At 43.0% G+C, this 15,589-nt stretch overlaps 1 long non-coding RNA gene across 1 annotated transcript; it reads right to left on the reverse strand.

The window, feature by feature from the left end:
- Nucleotides 1-12,872: 12,872 nt before the first annotated feature.
- Nucleotides 12,873-15,390, reverse strand: LOC133210757 (uncharacterized). Its single transcript, XR_009724999.1, has 3 exons — nucleotides 15,250-15,390; nucleotides 14,198-14,250; nucleotides 12,873-13,686 (listed from the first exon to the last, which is right to left on the reverse strand). It is a non-coding gene; the product is annotated as an uncharacterized LOC133210757 (long non-coding RNA).
- Between the last annotated feature and the right edge of the window lie 199 nt (nucleotides 15,391-15,589).

Below are 15,589 nucleotides of genomic sequence, written 5' to 3' on the forward strand. Positions count from 1 at the left end.
GTTTCCACCTGATGGCCGAGTGCACAGTGGGAAGCCTGTGCTTCCACCTCCACAGGGAAATTGGTACAAATCCAGTTTAAAACCTGGTTGAGGTGAAAGCAAGTAAAAAAACGGTTTCTGTAAAGAAACTGAGGTTTGACATGCTCTTTTCTGCCAGCCTTGCCCCAGAAGATAGCCTCCAGCAAAGCAGCAGGTTGGGAAGCCTGGGGAAGCAACTTCTGTAGCTGCTGCAGCAAAATTCCCCAGAGCTCACCTCTCAACATGGAGCAATGCTCTTGGCATGAGTGGGAATCAGCAACTGAAGTGAACAGCGGCAAGGGACATGATTTCAGATTGCTGCTGATTTTGGTTTGCTTTCAAAGGCAGCATGATTCAAATTTGGATTCTAATTATCTGCCTTGTTTTTAAGTAGCAGGGCCAAACTAATTCCCACTGGTGTTTTCCCAAAGATCAGGAGCAAAGCTGTCTCTAAAAACATACGTTTTCAGTTCCAAGCCAATCATACAACAACAGTGACCAAGATGAATCAGTTTGTTCTGTGTTCAATAATAAAACAAACCCCCCAGAATAGTAATGAAATACCAGTTCTGTTGTCTGAGCTCGCACTCTGACCCTGGTGTACATTTGTCTGCTAAAGCGCAGTGAGCCCACATGATATTATAGAAACAAATAAACTACACTTAAACCAATACATTCAGGCAGATAAAACTAACGACGGGTTTACCACTGCTTGAAAATCGTGTGCTCGATAGAAGACAACCTCTTGAAGGGTGCTATGTGTTAACATGATGCATTCCCATGCTTAGACTTTCAAAACTGCAAAATAGAGACATTTATAGGTACATGTTTCAAATTTAAAGTAATCTTTTTGTAAGGCACAGACAATTTTTTTCTGACACACTGAAGGGGAATAATGTTCATTGTTTATGCATTTGCTCAAGCAGTGGAATTTTACATGGCTAAACCTCACTTCATCAGATGTATATCAGTTTAAATTAGCTCCAAATCCATCCCAACATTCATTTTTAGATCACAGCCTTCAGAGAAACTGATTTATCAGGATGCCTAAACCCAGATGCACTACAAATAAGCCAGGAAAGACAAATAAGCCTCTTGGCATAGAACAAATGAGCTGGGGGAAAAGGAATGTGAAAAAAGAAAGAGCTAAGGAAAAGTAAGGAAAAACCTGCCAGTGGGAGGAATGCAGAGTTTCAGATCCCGGGCACTATCCCACTTGGATTTTTTCATGTTCCACCTTCCCTCCAGCCCCTCATTTTGGTTTGTACCTTTTTTCTCTTTTTTATCATTGCTTTCTGGACCACCTTCCCTTCTCTCATCCAGCAGCTCTTCATTTGCATTCCTTTTGAAACCACTTCTCTTTGACAAGCCCTACAAACCATTTACAGTGCATGAGTGAGAGCAGTTCAGAAGCACGAAAAAGCTTTGTGCATGGTCTGATCAATGGCAGCTGCCCGAATATGCTTATAGCTCCCTGCAGATACAAAGAAAACCAGAACAGGACCTTAAAATGAAAGGCAGTCGATAGCAGACCCCTTATCACCATTCCTTTGGGTATATCAGTTTGCTGATTCTGGAGCTGTGAAGACTTTGTAAAAGAGCATGAGTGAAGGAAAATTGAAAAGTTTGTTTGATACCAGTGGTGGCAAGAAACATAGCTAAGTGTTAAAATAACCACTCTTTAAGGAATTTGGGATTGAAGGTAAAATCCTTCCACTCTGAGACCAGCTCTCCTTAGCTGGGGAGCAGCCCAAGAGAGAGAAATCCTTCTTCCTGTGGGAGCTTTCCTTTAATGGTGGTTAATTAACCTGGTGTTACGTTAAAGATTTACCATACTTATCAGGTCTGACTCAGTTCTTATTCATCGCTATTTAAAAACACAGCAGAGATAGCTTGTCTTCTTTTCATCCTTGTACATGTAGTTTGGCTTGGGTTGAGGGTTAAATGAACTCAGAGAAGTTTGTTCTCTTAGATCATGTACAAGGATATAGTTTTACCAGGTAGCACTGACTACTATAAGTCAATGCAACATATATTACCATTATACTTGGTTCTTGATTTTGCTCCTTTTGTTTCCTATCAGACTCCCTGGAGGCCTTACTTTGTATTCATTCGCTTTCTCAAACGTCTTCCCATATGCTCAAATCCCACTTCTGGTATTGCAGTTTCTTTTACATTTGTCTGAATCCCTAGTGCAGAGTCAGGACTTTACTGTTCCTTAGCTCAGCATTCTCCTGGCTGGACTCCAGCTCAGGTAATTATATCCAGGGCTCTCTCAAACTTCTCTCCCTAGCTGCATTTGCAGAAGTTATTATTCCCTTTCTTTTCTGAACTGCTTTAGAGCATTGCAGATACTGAGAACTGATGGGATGTGTATTTCAGAGAGGCTGTGCATTATGCATTAGGGGTGAACCAACACCTTCTGCAGGGGGACTGAAAGTACTGTCACAGCTTCCTTTCCTTTTCATTTCAATGCTATTTTAAGCGGACAATTGTCACACAAAGTAGAAGCTGAAGGACAAAAATCTGGTCCAGATTAACCTGTGATTGCCATTTGAATGTAGAGACTTCTCCCTCTAATTTATTATTCTGAATCTAGCCTAGATTTGTTCAATAGCTGCTCAGTGGCTTATGTCACTTGAGCCGGCTGTCACAGGATGCTCACAAAAATAGATTTCTCATCTATTGGGAGACATATCAATACAGAGGCTAAAGAGAGAATGAGCACTGCTAGAAGTAAGGTTGGTGCATCAGCCATGAGGCAAACTACACAGCAAAACCAATAGAAAACTTAATTTTGCAATGCCTGTGTTCAACTGCTTGTTAACCAGCAGTTCTCTGGTACTGGTACTTAATCCAGTGCTAGGCCAAAGAGAGCTCAGGGTATCCTTTCCAATGAAAAAGGAGTCAAATGGAATCACAAGGAGCCTGAAATATTTAAGAGAAAGAAAAAGAATTTTTCTTCTTAGCTAGTAAGTACAAACCATAAACTGAGGTAAATTACAGAAAGAAAAAGTAATACATATAATAAAAAAAGGACAGAGAGCAGCAATTCATCTACTTACTAGATGCTGCTCATTTCCTGCAGAATACGAGCATGAGAACTGGTTGTGAGTACTTATGCAAGCTCATCTAACTGCTCACTGCAGTGCAGTTCTTTCAGGGCAAAGAAATGGAGCTTCACACTTCAAATGAGTAAACTATAATCGGTTTTCACTCCCTCACCTAGGAGGGATTTGAGCTGTTGCTGTCAGTTAGCAGAAGTTAGCTGTCTGGGAGAAGGGCTGCACTCAGGAAAATTTTGGGAAGACAAATGATTCAGGAGAGGTCTATGCTCACAGGAAGTTTAAGAAATGCTTTTCTAATCTAAACTTGAAGGCTTTATTTTTGCCATGGGCCATCTATCAGAGAAGGATTATCAGAGAGCAGACTCATCTGCTTGTCCCTGCTTGGAATGGAGGTTGGACCAAACTACCTCTGGAGGTCCTTTCCAGCCTGAATTATTCTGTGGTTATTCTCCAGCCTCCATAATAACCTATATTTGGAAAGAAGGCACTCATGTACCCACAAGGCAATCCTTCACAATGGGGAAATTCCTACTAAGGAAAACCAATTAAAGAATCATAGAATAATAGAACCATAATATAGTTTGGGTTGGAAGGGACCTTCAAAAGTCATCTGGTCCAACCCCCTGCAATGAGCAGGGACATCTTCAACTAGATCAGGTTGCTCAGAACCACATCCAGCCTGGCCTTGAATGTCTCCAGGAATGGCGCATCCACCACCTCTCTGGGCAAACATCTATCATCTGATTCAAAAGCCATATAGACTAGGGAAGGGAAGGACCAGGGGGCTGTGGAAGTGTACATCTAAAAGTTTAAGTTAACAGGACCCTTCTGCAGAGCTAAGTTAGCACAAGCCCCTGTGCAGTTTTGATGACAGGACTTGGCTAGTGTAAAAATAGCTGGCACCAGGTTCAGCTTGTTCCCCTTCTGCTAAGCAGTCCTGCCACACAAAAAGAAATAGACCCCACTGTACTCAGTAACATTTTTATCCTCCCTCCCCTGCAGTTCAGTGGTAAGTAAGAGTAATAAATCCGTATTTAAAGGGCTGTTGACTGCTTTAGAACTTCAGCCGTAAAGGAAATAAAGTCAGCACATAAGCATGTAGCCCTTGCACAGTTAAAGATGGTGTCTACTTCTGGGTATAACTAAAAGCATGGTTGACTAAGGAACCAAATAAAACTGTAATGCACTACTGTATGATTTATGTCACGTGGATGTTTTTGTAATCTTTGTAAGTGGAAACCAGGAACGGGTGCATATGTTTGCACAAGACAAACAACAGGAACAAACTTATTTTAGGATTCTTACTGCAAGCAAAGCACTGGGGACAAGGAGACAGTCAAAGTATAACCAACATGCTTGAGCACTGGAATTTTTGTGAAGAAGAAATATTCACTCTATAATAGGTTGGATGGGGATAGGTTGGACAGGACTTGGAGCAACCTGCTCTAATGGAAGGTGTCTCTGCCCATGGCAGGGGTTGGAACTGGATGAGCTTTAAGGTCCGTTCCAACCCAAACCATTCTGTGATTCTTTAATATTCATGTAGAATGAATGCAATTGGCTTACATTATATCAGCTGAGATGAGTCTGATGGTGATGATGCTACAACATAAATAGCTAATAAGAAATGAAACTTGTCATGCTTGTCTATTCCCAAAAGAGGTGATATTAGAATGAAGCCAATTCTACAGCTTTGTAAACTTCTTTTTTCTGTTTGAACACTTTGAACCTCAAGCCGGTTTGAGGGCCAGCCTAGCAGGCAAGTAAAAATTGCTTCATTGTACCCAACTCAGGGTTTTCTTATTAATCATTATGGGTAAAGATGTTTAATGTCAGAAGAGCAACAGCCTAAACTTCCACAGTACCCATCACCCAAATATTTCGAGTGCTTTACAAATACTACTGGGTGAATCTGCATTGAACAGTGATGTGCAGCTTATCAAAGAGAAGCAAAGGCATTGCTGTTACTGATCAAATTTTCGAGAGCACTGACAATCTCATTCTCTGCAGGGTCTTTAACACAGGGCAAGCTCACCCTGGTAGAACCCTTACCTTACTTTAGCCACTTAGTAAAAGAGCCTCAGACTCTTAATATACCTTTCTGCAAATGTTGTAACAAGCTCCTGTTCCCAAAATCCATTAAGACAGCTATGTATTTTCTTTATAAAGTACTGTCAGAGAAACAAGGAGAACTGCTGCTTTACTAGAAAGTCCTTTTTGGCTGCATGATTGTGAACGTTTGTAGATGAGTGAAGATGTTTTGAGGCAAACTTAAAAAAGAATGTGGAAATAACCATTAGCAAGCCAGAGGTGCCTGTGAAGATCACAGAGGATGCAGAGAGGGATATTAAGAGAGTGCTGTGATTCAGCTGGGAAAGATCAAAGACAACCAGATAACAGTCAGGGGATATCAGAGTACCATGGAAGTTGCTGAGGATGTAGGGAAAGCCAGCATAGAGCTATGGGATATAAGGGAAGTTGAATAAGATACGTATGTCAAGAGAGGTCCCACGGTGATAGAGAAAACCAGAGGAGACATCATCATGACACAGCTGTCTAAGAAAGCCTCATAATGCTACAAGATGCAAGCCTCAGGATGACAATGAAAACCAGAGAATTGCTGGGGACACAAAGGACAGCCAGCTAACGCAAGGGAATGTTACTGGCTGCTATTGCATCAAGAAGGGCTACAGCTGCTGGGTATAATCACAAGGATGTTTGAAATAATAAAGTCACTGTGTCCAGATATTATGGGGAATAATACATGCTGTTGGAGATCAGGAACCAATGAAGAAGCAATTAGAAATATGCCAAGAAAAAAAAACATAATCATGGAAATTAAGGAAAAAAAAAAATCATTGCTAGAGAGCATGAGGAAGAATCTGAAGAATGTTTTCACCAGAAGCTCCCCAGCCTTAGGAACCTTCTTGGAGCAGCTGCTGAGCTTGAAGAAGGCTATAGCATGTTAGGGAATGAGAGAGCAACCGTGAGATGCCAGAAACAGTGAAGCAGATTGTGAGTTGAATGACAAATGTGTAAACTGCCGGTTGCTATAAAGGGCCATAGTGTCAGGAAATGTTGGAGCCTGCTGTTCTGCTTCTGGAGGCATTCAGGAAGAATGCAAGTAGAAAGAACACTGTATAGGTTGAATAGCATCAAGAAACATTGGAGAAGGCCATGAATACCTTTAAGCCTATTTGGGGGGGATCCAGACGAGGCAGTGAATTACTGGAGTGGTTAGCAATGCAGCCACATAGAAACCAAGGCAAGACTGTTATCTCCCAACGGCCCAAGATACCAGAAAAAAAGCTCAAGAAAGAATGCAGATTGCCAGGGGGACTGAAGAATCCTGCATATAAACTAGGGACAACTGAAAAGCTGTGAGATCGGTCAGGAAGCACAGGGTAAGGTCATAGACTGAAACAACTCAGATGTCTGGTTTCACCATTTGACTAATAGAAGAAAGATGTGACCCAAGATAATCCTGCCTGCTTCTCCTTTGGAGTGCAGAACAGAATCCCTTTCAGTACTGTCTTAAAGCAATGAATGCTTCCTGCTGAACAACCAATGCCATGTATGGAAAATAGCTATCTATCCTATGTCATTGTATGTGTTTAAACTGGGCCTTGGAAACCACAGGAGGCTAGGAGAGGAAAATAATCTCTTTGGGAGAAGGGTAACTTTTTAAGGGCTAAATGTGTTGATGCAGGGAGCCCCTTTGCCCCTCACAGCACAGCTACACAGCCTGTAGATAGCACTGGTCTTTCATCATGAGTTTTAAAAGCACTAATAGAGAAAAACAGCATGGAAAATGTGTTTTATGCAACACCTAACCCCAGAGCACCGGTCCTAAACAGAGTAACATGGCCAATGTGTTTATAATTCACTGTTCTGACTGGCTCTGGAGCTATGCCTTGCTGTAGCCTGAGCAGAGGTCTGCAGAAGAGACACTAACCTGCTCTCTGCTGCACATCTTCCCAGGGGAACTCCGACTGGCACCAGCAGTGCATATTCTCCCTCCTCGCACAGCTCAGCCTCAGGAGACCCATTCTGCAGCCTGCGTTTGGATGGGGGGGGAGGAGGTGAAGGAGATAAAGAGTTTTTTTCATAAGATCTGCTGCAGAAGACTGAAAACAGCCAGGTTTCCAACCTCTTCCCTTTGCCTTAAGGTCTCTCAATTTCTGTATCAGGCGCTGGTTCAGCTTCCATTAGCACTTCCTCATCAACATCGTTAACAATGGTTTCCTCACTGAGGGTATCGCTAGGATTGTACTTACTGCCAGAATCCTCTGGCACAAAATCACTGTCTGAGTCAGAGCAGAGACATAATTAACCCTCGTGGTACTTCTCTGAGGAATGAACTGAATACCTAATAAGATTTATGGGGCATCAAATTGATCCTGCTCCTAAGGAGAAAAGCATCCACTGGCTGACGTTAGCATTGCCACTGAGGAGCGAGGAGGTTCCTGTGCCAACACAGAAGACATCTTCACCTCACCTGTACATGGCCTGCATTACCTTAATTGTGTTATTACATGTCTAAACAGCAAACCACTTGTTTACTGCTCTGGCCCTGGATTACATCATGGTTTCATTACCCAAAGAAAACTATCAGTGTCAATGGATTCTCAGCTTGTTTGAAACTGGCCAGGCTGGAGTCAGGCAGGGCAAGACTATCTCACTCGAAATTACCAGCATTCCATTTGCAAACACCCTTCGAACACTCCTGATCATATTCTCAATCTCTAGGACTAGATTTATGATTCAACCTACAACTCCAGAGGCTGAAATAAAACTGCTGGAAAATTTTCCCCAAATACGGAGAAGAGTGTTGCCCCACAGAAGAGAAGTAAGAGTCAAAAAGAGAAATAAGAGTCAAGACTGATACAAACTTGCATGGGTTTGCTGTTTTCAACTCCAGAGACAAGAGCTTTACTTCCCTCCAAAAAGTAATCAGTCACTTCAGTGGCAGACATTTGCAAGCAAAGCTAATTAACTTCCTAGGTCCAGAAGGATCCCCTCCCAAAAGCTGATAATACATCTCAGTGGGGTAGGAGAAGGATAGTACAGTCCTAGCTGGCTGGGAAGGATCTCTGGAGAAGTACATATCATACAGATTTCTGTCTGCAAAAACCAGTAGTCTGCTAGGATTTGGAAGCCTCAAAATCCTTTCACTTCTGCTGGGAATTCAGTTCAAAGCAGCTGCATCTAAATGTTGCATAGCAAATGCTACGCTAGCAAATCTTTCTTATGATTCTTGTTTTTAAATCAACAAGGGTAAACTCTGCAGAAAAGGAGGTAGCTGCAGGGCAGCCACATTTCCCTGTTTAAAATAAAAGTGAAAACAACCCTAAGGAAAAAAAACTAAGACTATTTGAAATATGTATATGAAGACACACTGCCCTGTCTCATCTCTTTGTGCTGCATAAGGGGCACACAGATGGGCTAAATCCTTATACAGAGAGATCTGGTACAGAGATTCCTTAGAAAACATGCAGCTACCAAGCTACCATTCCCAGTTCCTCTTCCTCCCAGGCAGGAGGGGATAACAGGCAGGGAGAGGAGGAAGGAGGGTCAGCATCAGGCTGGGAATTGCCTGAAGGCCCCTCATCTTTCTCCAAAGCCTATAATGATGAGAGTGGCATTTCCTCCTTCATTCACGTCCCTTGTGTATCTGTTTCTGGTATCTGTGTGACCTCTAAACTTCTGCCTCGTCTTAAAGAAGGGGGAACTTTGCTATTTATTCCTGAAGCAGCAAGATCACTTCAACCTTTGACTTACTTCATACACTCAATAAAAAATATAATGAGATCAGTAAAAGTTGCTAATGGAGAGAGAAGAACACCTCAGGATGAATGCAACTGTTAGGACACATTTCAAATCTTTTCAACATAAAGTCACAGCCCTGGCATGTCATTTATAAAGATGTTCCACTCCTACATGCCAACCTTTCAAGTTTTTCATTTACTCCAGATCTTATGTAAACACTAAATTTACAGATTTGAGGTTAAAATTCCTCTGCAGACTCAAGCCAGCTGAAGGGCCAGGTAAATACTTGCAAGCTCCATGACAAGGACTGCAACAGCAGCAACATGTTGGAAGGGAGGAATCCCTTCCCAGCACAGATCCCAGCTCTTATGTATGCTTTCTGTGGGCCTGCAAGTCAAACAGCTACACAAGCTCTGCACCAGACATCTAGGGAAAGAACATGTCATACTGTAACATCATACATATCACTATAACATCATACTGTAGACATCAGAGGAACATGTGTGCTTGCACGTTGTTTCCAAACCTGGCAATGCAAATGGTAAGAGTCCAGATACTAATCTGACCATAATTTAGACCTCTACCTGCACCAACTCTCGACCAAGGGCAAAGGCTCAAACAGAAGAGCTTGAGGAGCCAGCAGCGCTGGCATCCTCTTCTGAGGGCATGGGACAAGTTGCTGATTCAGATCCACTCCCCCTGCTCAGCTCATCCTACTTCTCGTGGAAATGACCACCTCTTCAGCTCTGCCTGCAGAGTGGCTCATTTGGACTCACCTGCTTTGGTCAACCTGAGCCAGAGTTAGCTTAAATGGATTAAATAGGAGGTTTCTGTTAACCCAGTTTGATTGAAGTGGGTTAAGGGGCACTCACACAAGCACCTCTGCAAACATATCATGAGAGGGCATTTATTCCTGGGAAAAGGCAATGACAAGTGGCTGGGACTGCTAAATCAAGAGTCCATTTGAATGAGGCCATGCAACTTCAGGGCCAGCATGGATTTACTTTGCAAACAGCAGAAGTCACTGTTTCCCACCAGCTGCACATTGCTGCTCTCACAACAGCACAGGGGGAAGAGGAAGTGTGTTACTCTTTTACTTCATCAAGAAATCAGCAGGGTTCACCCACAAGGAAGGTTCAAGCTTTAGCATTTCAGCAGACTAAGAACTGCTCACATCCTCGTCTCTGCAGGCTGCTCTGACAGGGAGGTAATTTCCATCTGATCTGGGCTGAAACATGTATTTTAAAATTAGAAGTCAACTTAGTTAAAGGTATTGAAAGCCCTTCTGGCCCAGATGTAGATATGGGGAAGGTATCACCGGAAGCATCTAATCTCACTTGCCTGTTGTGGTGATTTGTACTCTTCAATTACATCAGCCATGGCAGCGTGAGTTGCACAGGTAAACCACCCTTAAGTCGTGCCTATCAAATAAAAAGCTTTTCTATTTAAAGATTCCTGTAAGAAATCAATGTGCTTCTAGTGTGTGCCAGCAGATGATCAAACTCCATCTTAAGCATGCTCAGAAACTTCACATGACAGTGATAGAAAATCTATGAGCAGTTAATGCTAACAGTGTCTGTCTCCTTCCAGAGTGCTTCAAACACCAGTTCATGAGCTGGCTACCAGATGTGTTCTCCTTTTCCCTGAAGGCCATCATGAGGACTGCTATTTCATTCTCAAATCTCAACAGTCAGTGACATGACAGAATAGAGTCTGCTCTCTAACATATGTCTCTTGCATGACAGCACATTAATTTGAATATGTTATTATGCTGAAGGGACTAAACCGACCACTTAACAGGAAGGGACACATTTTTCTAGCTATCAAAGCAAATAGCTTAACCAGAACGCTGTCAGAACAGCATCCAAAAATGAAAGGGCAGTTTCTATTAACACCATGCTGGCAACAGAGCAACATGCAGGGATAGCTGTCTTGCAGGTGTAATGGCTATTGACATGCACATATGTAAACACCCTAACATAGAGGAAGATTAGATTAGACCATATTAAACGACAGGGTTTTTTTTTCCTAATGTTTAAAGCAAACTAGGAAACAATGCTGCCTTGTGGAAGGTTATGGCTAAAATGTATGGCAAGTGTGGATCATGGTGTGCCCAAGGCTGCAGGCTCACCAAGGATGTGTTTGGAGTGTGTTTCCTTTCACAGCAGCAAGAGCACTGGGGAAAAGGAATGAGGATAGTACCAGGCACCCAGGTCTCATCCTGACTTGAAGCTGTGATTTGACTGGGACAGGCACTGACCATGACAGGGCCCCAGAATTGTGCTGTCCAAATACAGCCTTTACTATCACAAACAACATTTTAACAACCAAGTGACACCAATACTTCGTTACCCTGTTAGGACAGTGTAAGTCTGAACCACTTAATAAGATGCTTGAGTGCAAGAGAAATAGAAAATCAGCATTGATGTAATTAACTATGTATGGCTTAACCTGGCCAAACCATTAGCCAAGCTGTTTAATACATGAAACCCATAGAAAGGAGCCCTATGTTTTGTTCCTTTAGGAGCTGTGGAGTGAAAACCTGTGGCTCAGTTTGGCATGTTATAACCCATCCAGGAGCACGAAACTGCTTCTGACTGCAGCCTCAGTTCTCATGGCTACTGAGATTCAGAAGCCAGTGAGATGTGAAAGACCTCAGATCTTGTTGTACTAAAGAGCTATCTGCATCTTTATGCACAAAAATACCCTTTCAAAGGAAAAAATAACCCCTTGTGATTGAAGTTTGCATCAGTACAAATCCCAAGCTGTTTTAGACCATATACACACCAGAATGGAATGTATAATCACCATGCCCATGCCTTCTCAACTTTACTGAGGGCTGGGTTGAAGCTAGTTTGAAAGAAATTACTGTATCTCCTTCTTTAAGCATTAAGCATTCCTGGCAGAAATCTGTGCTTTATAACTAATTCCTCATTAGCACTCCTTTAGACCTGTATAACTGTGCTGACTTTATGCTGCTCCTGGTCCAAGAAAAGGATTATCATCTCAGCACCAAAGTCTGCTCTTAATTAAACTGCTACAGATACAGAAGAAAATCCACTGAAATAAATGGAATGACTCTGGATTTACAGCAGCATAACCAAGATCAGAGTTTGTCTTATTGTTTCCCATCAAATCCGTAATTTAGCATTATAAGGCATAGTGCTCTATACAAACTTCTTTTAGCTGGTGAGACCAGCTTGTTTCACCCACCAGTAGTATGCCACGGTGGCAGGCAACTTTTTTAATGAATTTAATACTCTTTATCTGAATTCCTTATGCAGGAAAGAAAAATACATTTGCAAATAAGAATATGGCACCTGCTTTATCCTGAATAAAAGCATGAATGTGAAGAACAGGAAACCAAATATCTCACCCTGAGTGATGCTGAGCAGCTGCAACTTCCATGAACTTTATATGAGCTGCAAGAACTCAAGATCTCTGTGGATGGTATTTTAGTACATAATGCAAGGTCTTTTTCTGCTCTTTTCTTTCAGGTTTGTCATTTATGCAAAGGAAGACACTAGATAAAATACTATAGAAATTACCGTGTGGAATCCAGATGCCTGAACACAACTATACAAAGCAGAACTTGCAGTGGCAATGCATGTAGAAGCTTGATCAAAGAGAGATCACTAATCATGTACACACAGGTTGGATGAGGGGAAAAGGCCTGAGGGAAAACCGCATGAAAAATCTTCATTGCACAGTAGTTACATTATTGCTTCATAGATTTTTATGGCCTTAAATCCAAGCTAAAAAAGACATTATCTAAGGTGGTCTGGGGGATGCAGCAAGGATATACAAGGGGAGGCTGAGGAAAGGGTAGCTGAGGTTTTGCAGCATTCCAGATTTCACTTACAAGTGATGGAATGGCTGTTAAGATCACTGGAATGATTTCTTGCATGGAAGCAAGCAGGAACTCAAGAAAAGAAAGCAAGATAAGTATGTATGTTTTAGCAGAATTCTTCCTAACTACTAAATTATTATTGGCTGCATACCAAACACTCCACAGAGTGATAAACAACTGTTCATTTTATTTCACTAAACAAAAAGCCCATTGAAAGATTTCTACTATTACTGCATTCACTGGAACTCACTTGGAAAATACAGTTTTGGACATACATCAAATACAACTTTCAGCTGAATAACTGCAGTGGCCTGAGTTACTTTTCAAACATGTCAAGAAAATGTTCTGTTCTTCAGGCAAGAGAACAACAGAGTGAAGCAGTGCACTAACTATAGGTATCAGACATTCCCCGAGGCTCAGAAATAGCTTCTCCTTTTAATTGCCAAGATTTCAGCAACTGGCCTTGTTTTCAGGAGAGCTGAAAGAGTGGGATAGTTTCACATACAGACCCCATTTTTGGTGGCAAGCCAGCAAAAACAGTAGGAATCCCCATATCCTGCCTTGCCACCAAAAAAGGTATGTTTCCAACAGCTGTGTCAGCACACCAGTACGTAGGGCCACACAGTAAACTGGAAAAACGAACCAATCTGGGTTAAAAAAAAAAGCGTTACTAAAAACGGTGCTGCTTTTAATGCAAGCACTGGTTTGATCCCAGTGCAGAGTTACAAACAGCTGTGGCAGCACAACCGTGGGGCCATAGGTGGCGGTGGTGGCAGGGAAGACGAAATCCTTAAGATCTGCAGCCAGGAACAGGCTGTGCAGAGCTGTGTATCAGGCTGTACATAAATGTCACAGTGACACATCACATTTCCTTCAGAGGTAAAGCCAATTATGAAATCTCTCTCTGTGCTCTTTGCCCTGGCTGCTGCAGTTCGTCACCTCCCAAGTTGTGCATATCTTAAACCGGCTCACAGAAATCATCTGGGTTAAGGAAGAAATATCAAAATGGGTTTGTTTTCTAATCTTGCCCCCTGTTGCATTAGCTCAGCTGCAGAAATTGTGAATTACAGGGCTAATGACTGACCATTGGCAAGCTCCTAAAATAGCTCTTGTGTCAAAAGAACCATAAAAGATCCTGAACATTTGAGCCAAAATCAAAATCCTATAAAAATCAATCAACCCTAAGGTGCTTCTGTGTGGACCTGGGGGCAGAAAATGTCTGTGTCCAACTTGAAAACACAGATCCAAATTTGGTGAGCAATGGTTCTCTGAAATGTTGTGCTCCCCACACCTTCATTTTCATGTCTTTACATTCCCCATGTGTCTGTAAAACACTGCCAAAAGCAATTCTTGCTCTGCTGTTACAAATGGCTACCTGAAACCTTAAGACAGTGGAGAAGCAGTCCCTCCCTGTTAGGTTCTGTGGATAATTGTTTTAGGCTCTTTCAATACATCAATCACCTTTAATCAGAATCTGAAAGACATCCCTTACATTTCCGAAGCTTGGTTCTCACACTCAGCAGCATCTAAACTCTGTGAGCAGTTCTGGAAATTAAAAAGCAAGAAACTTTTAAGTCTTTCCACTGTTCATAGCCTCCACTCATTGGTGCAAAGCCCTTTACCAGAATCGTTCAGACCACGTTTATAGCACCCACAAGTCACAATGTATTAAAGTTTGGCAGTCTGGTTACCGCACACTAAAGTGGATCCCCACAGTAACAATTATTTTCTGCTTTACTGACTCAGGGAAACTCATTCTAGTTTTTCTCCCTTTACCTCCCACCAGCCCTTTCATTTCTATGCCATGTTTCTTCATTCTCCCTTGCACCTATTGTGTCTTTTGCAGTCAAAATCCCTACAGCTACTATTTCCCCATCCTGCTACTGTAGACTTACAGACCTGCCCTAAACTTTCCTGTTCACTTGCTTGGCCACACCGCTGAGGGTTGCCCAGTTCAATAAAGCTAACTCGAAGTTGTGAGTCACTGTCAGGAGCTGCTGGGCTTCCAGTGTGTTCCTATGAAATGAGGGTTGCAATTGCTAGGTGTTTATTGTAACTGCAGCGGTTACACAAGCCGTGTAACGTGGTCAGAACTCAAGCACTGTGGCTGGCTACAACAGGTTGCTTCAGGAAATGGGATTTTATAATGTAACAAGAGAAATTGTGGATTTTATCCCTCATTTCTCTTTCGAAATGAATTTCAGTCAGTTTTATGTAAATTCGTTGCACACACACACATATTTGAAAGGGAGTGTTCCCCAAGATCTTTACAATATCACAACTTCGGGTCTTTCTAAAACCAGCAGCTTCACTCCCGAGCACCACCTCAGAAACCCTCTGAAGGGCTGCAGCTGCCTCAGCGGCCTAGGCAGGCCGGAGAGCTGCTCTTAAATATCCTTTCTGTTCAACATGGACACAACCTCCAGCCTCACAAAGGCCCTTCCAGCTGGGAAAAGCAGGACCACATTCAGCTGTAGAAGCCAGCCGAGATAACCTCACGCTCGGGGTCTGCTTGACTAGGCTGGCCTGGGGCACTGCCCTCACCTCTCGCCGGGCCCTCCTCACCAAGCCAGGCCACGACGCTGGTCCACCGGCGCCTCCAGCCCCTCTGTGGGGCTCAGGCTGACGGGCAGTCACAGAGTCTTCCCGCACCCGGCCTGTGGAGCCCCACAAGCACCGCCTCACAGAGCGTCCCATCTCCGGGCGAGCTACTCCTCCGCCGGTGGCGGCGGGCATCGAACCTTTAACTCTCGCCGGCATCCCGCCGCGCCTCACGGGGTCGCTGTGGCAACCTCCGTGCCCCTCGGCCGCACTCCACCCCCGGGCCCGCGATCTCTGAGTCATGCGTTTCGCGATTGGGCCACAATTTCTCGCCGACCAATGA

The sequence above is a fragment of the Neopsephotus bourkii genome, unplaced genomic scaffold (assembly GCF_033783945.1).
Source record: "Neopsephotus bourkii isolate Nb327-2 ecotype Australia unplaced genomic scaffold, CSIRO-AGI_Nbou_v1 NB_518, whole genome shotgun sequence".
NCBI lineage: Eukaryota > Metazoa > Chordata > Aves > Psittaciformes > Psittacidae > Neopsephotus > Neopsephotus bourkii.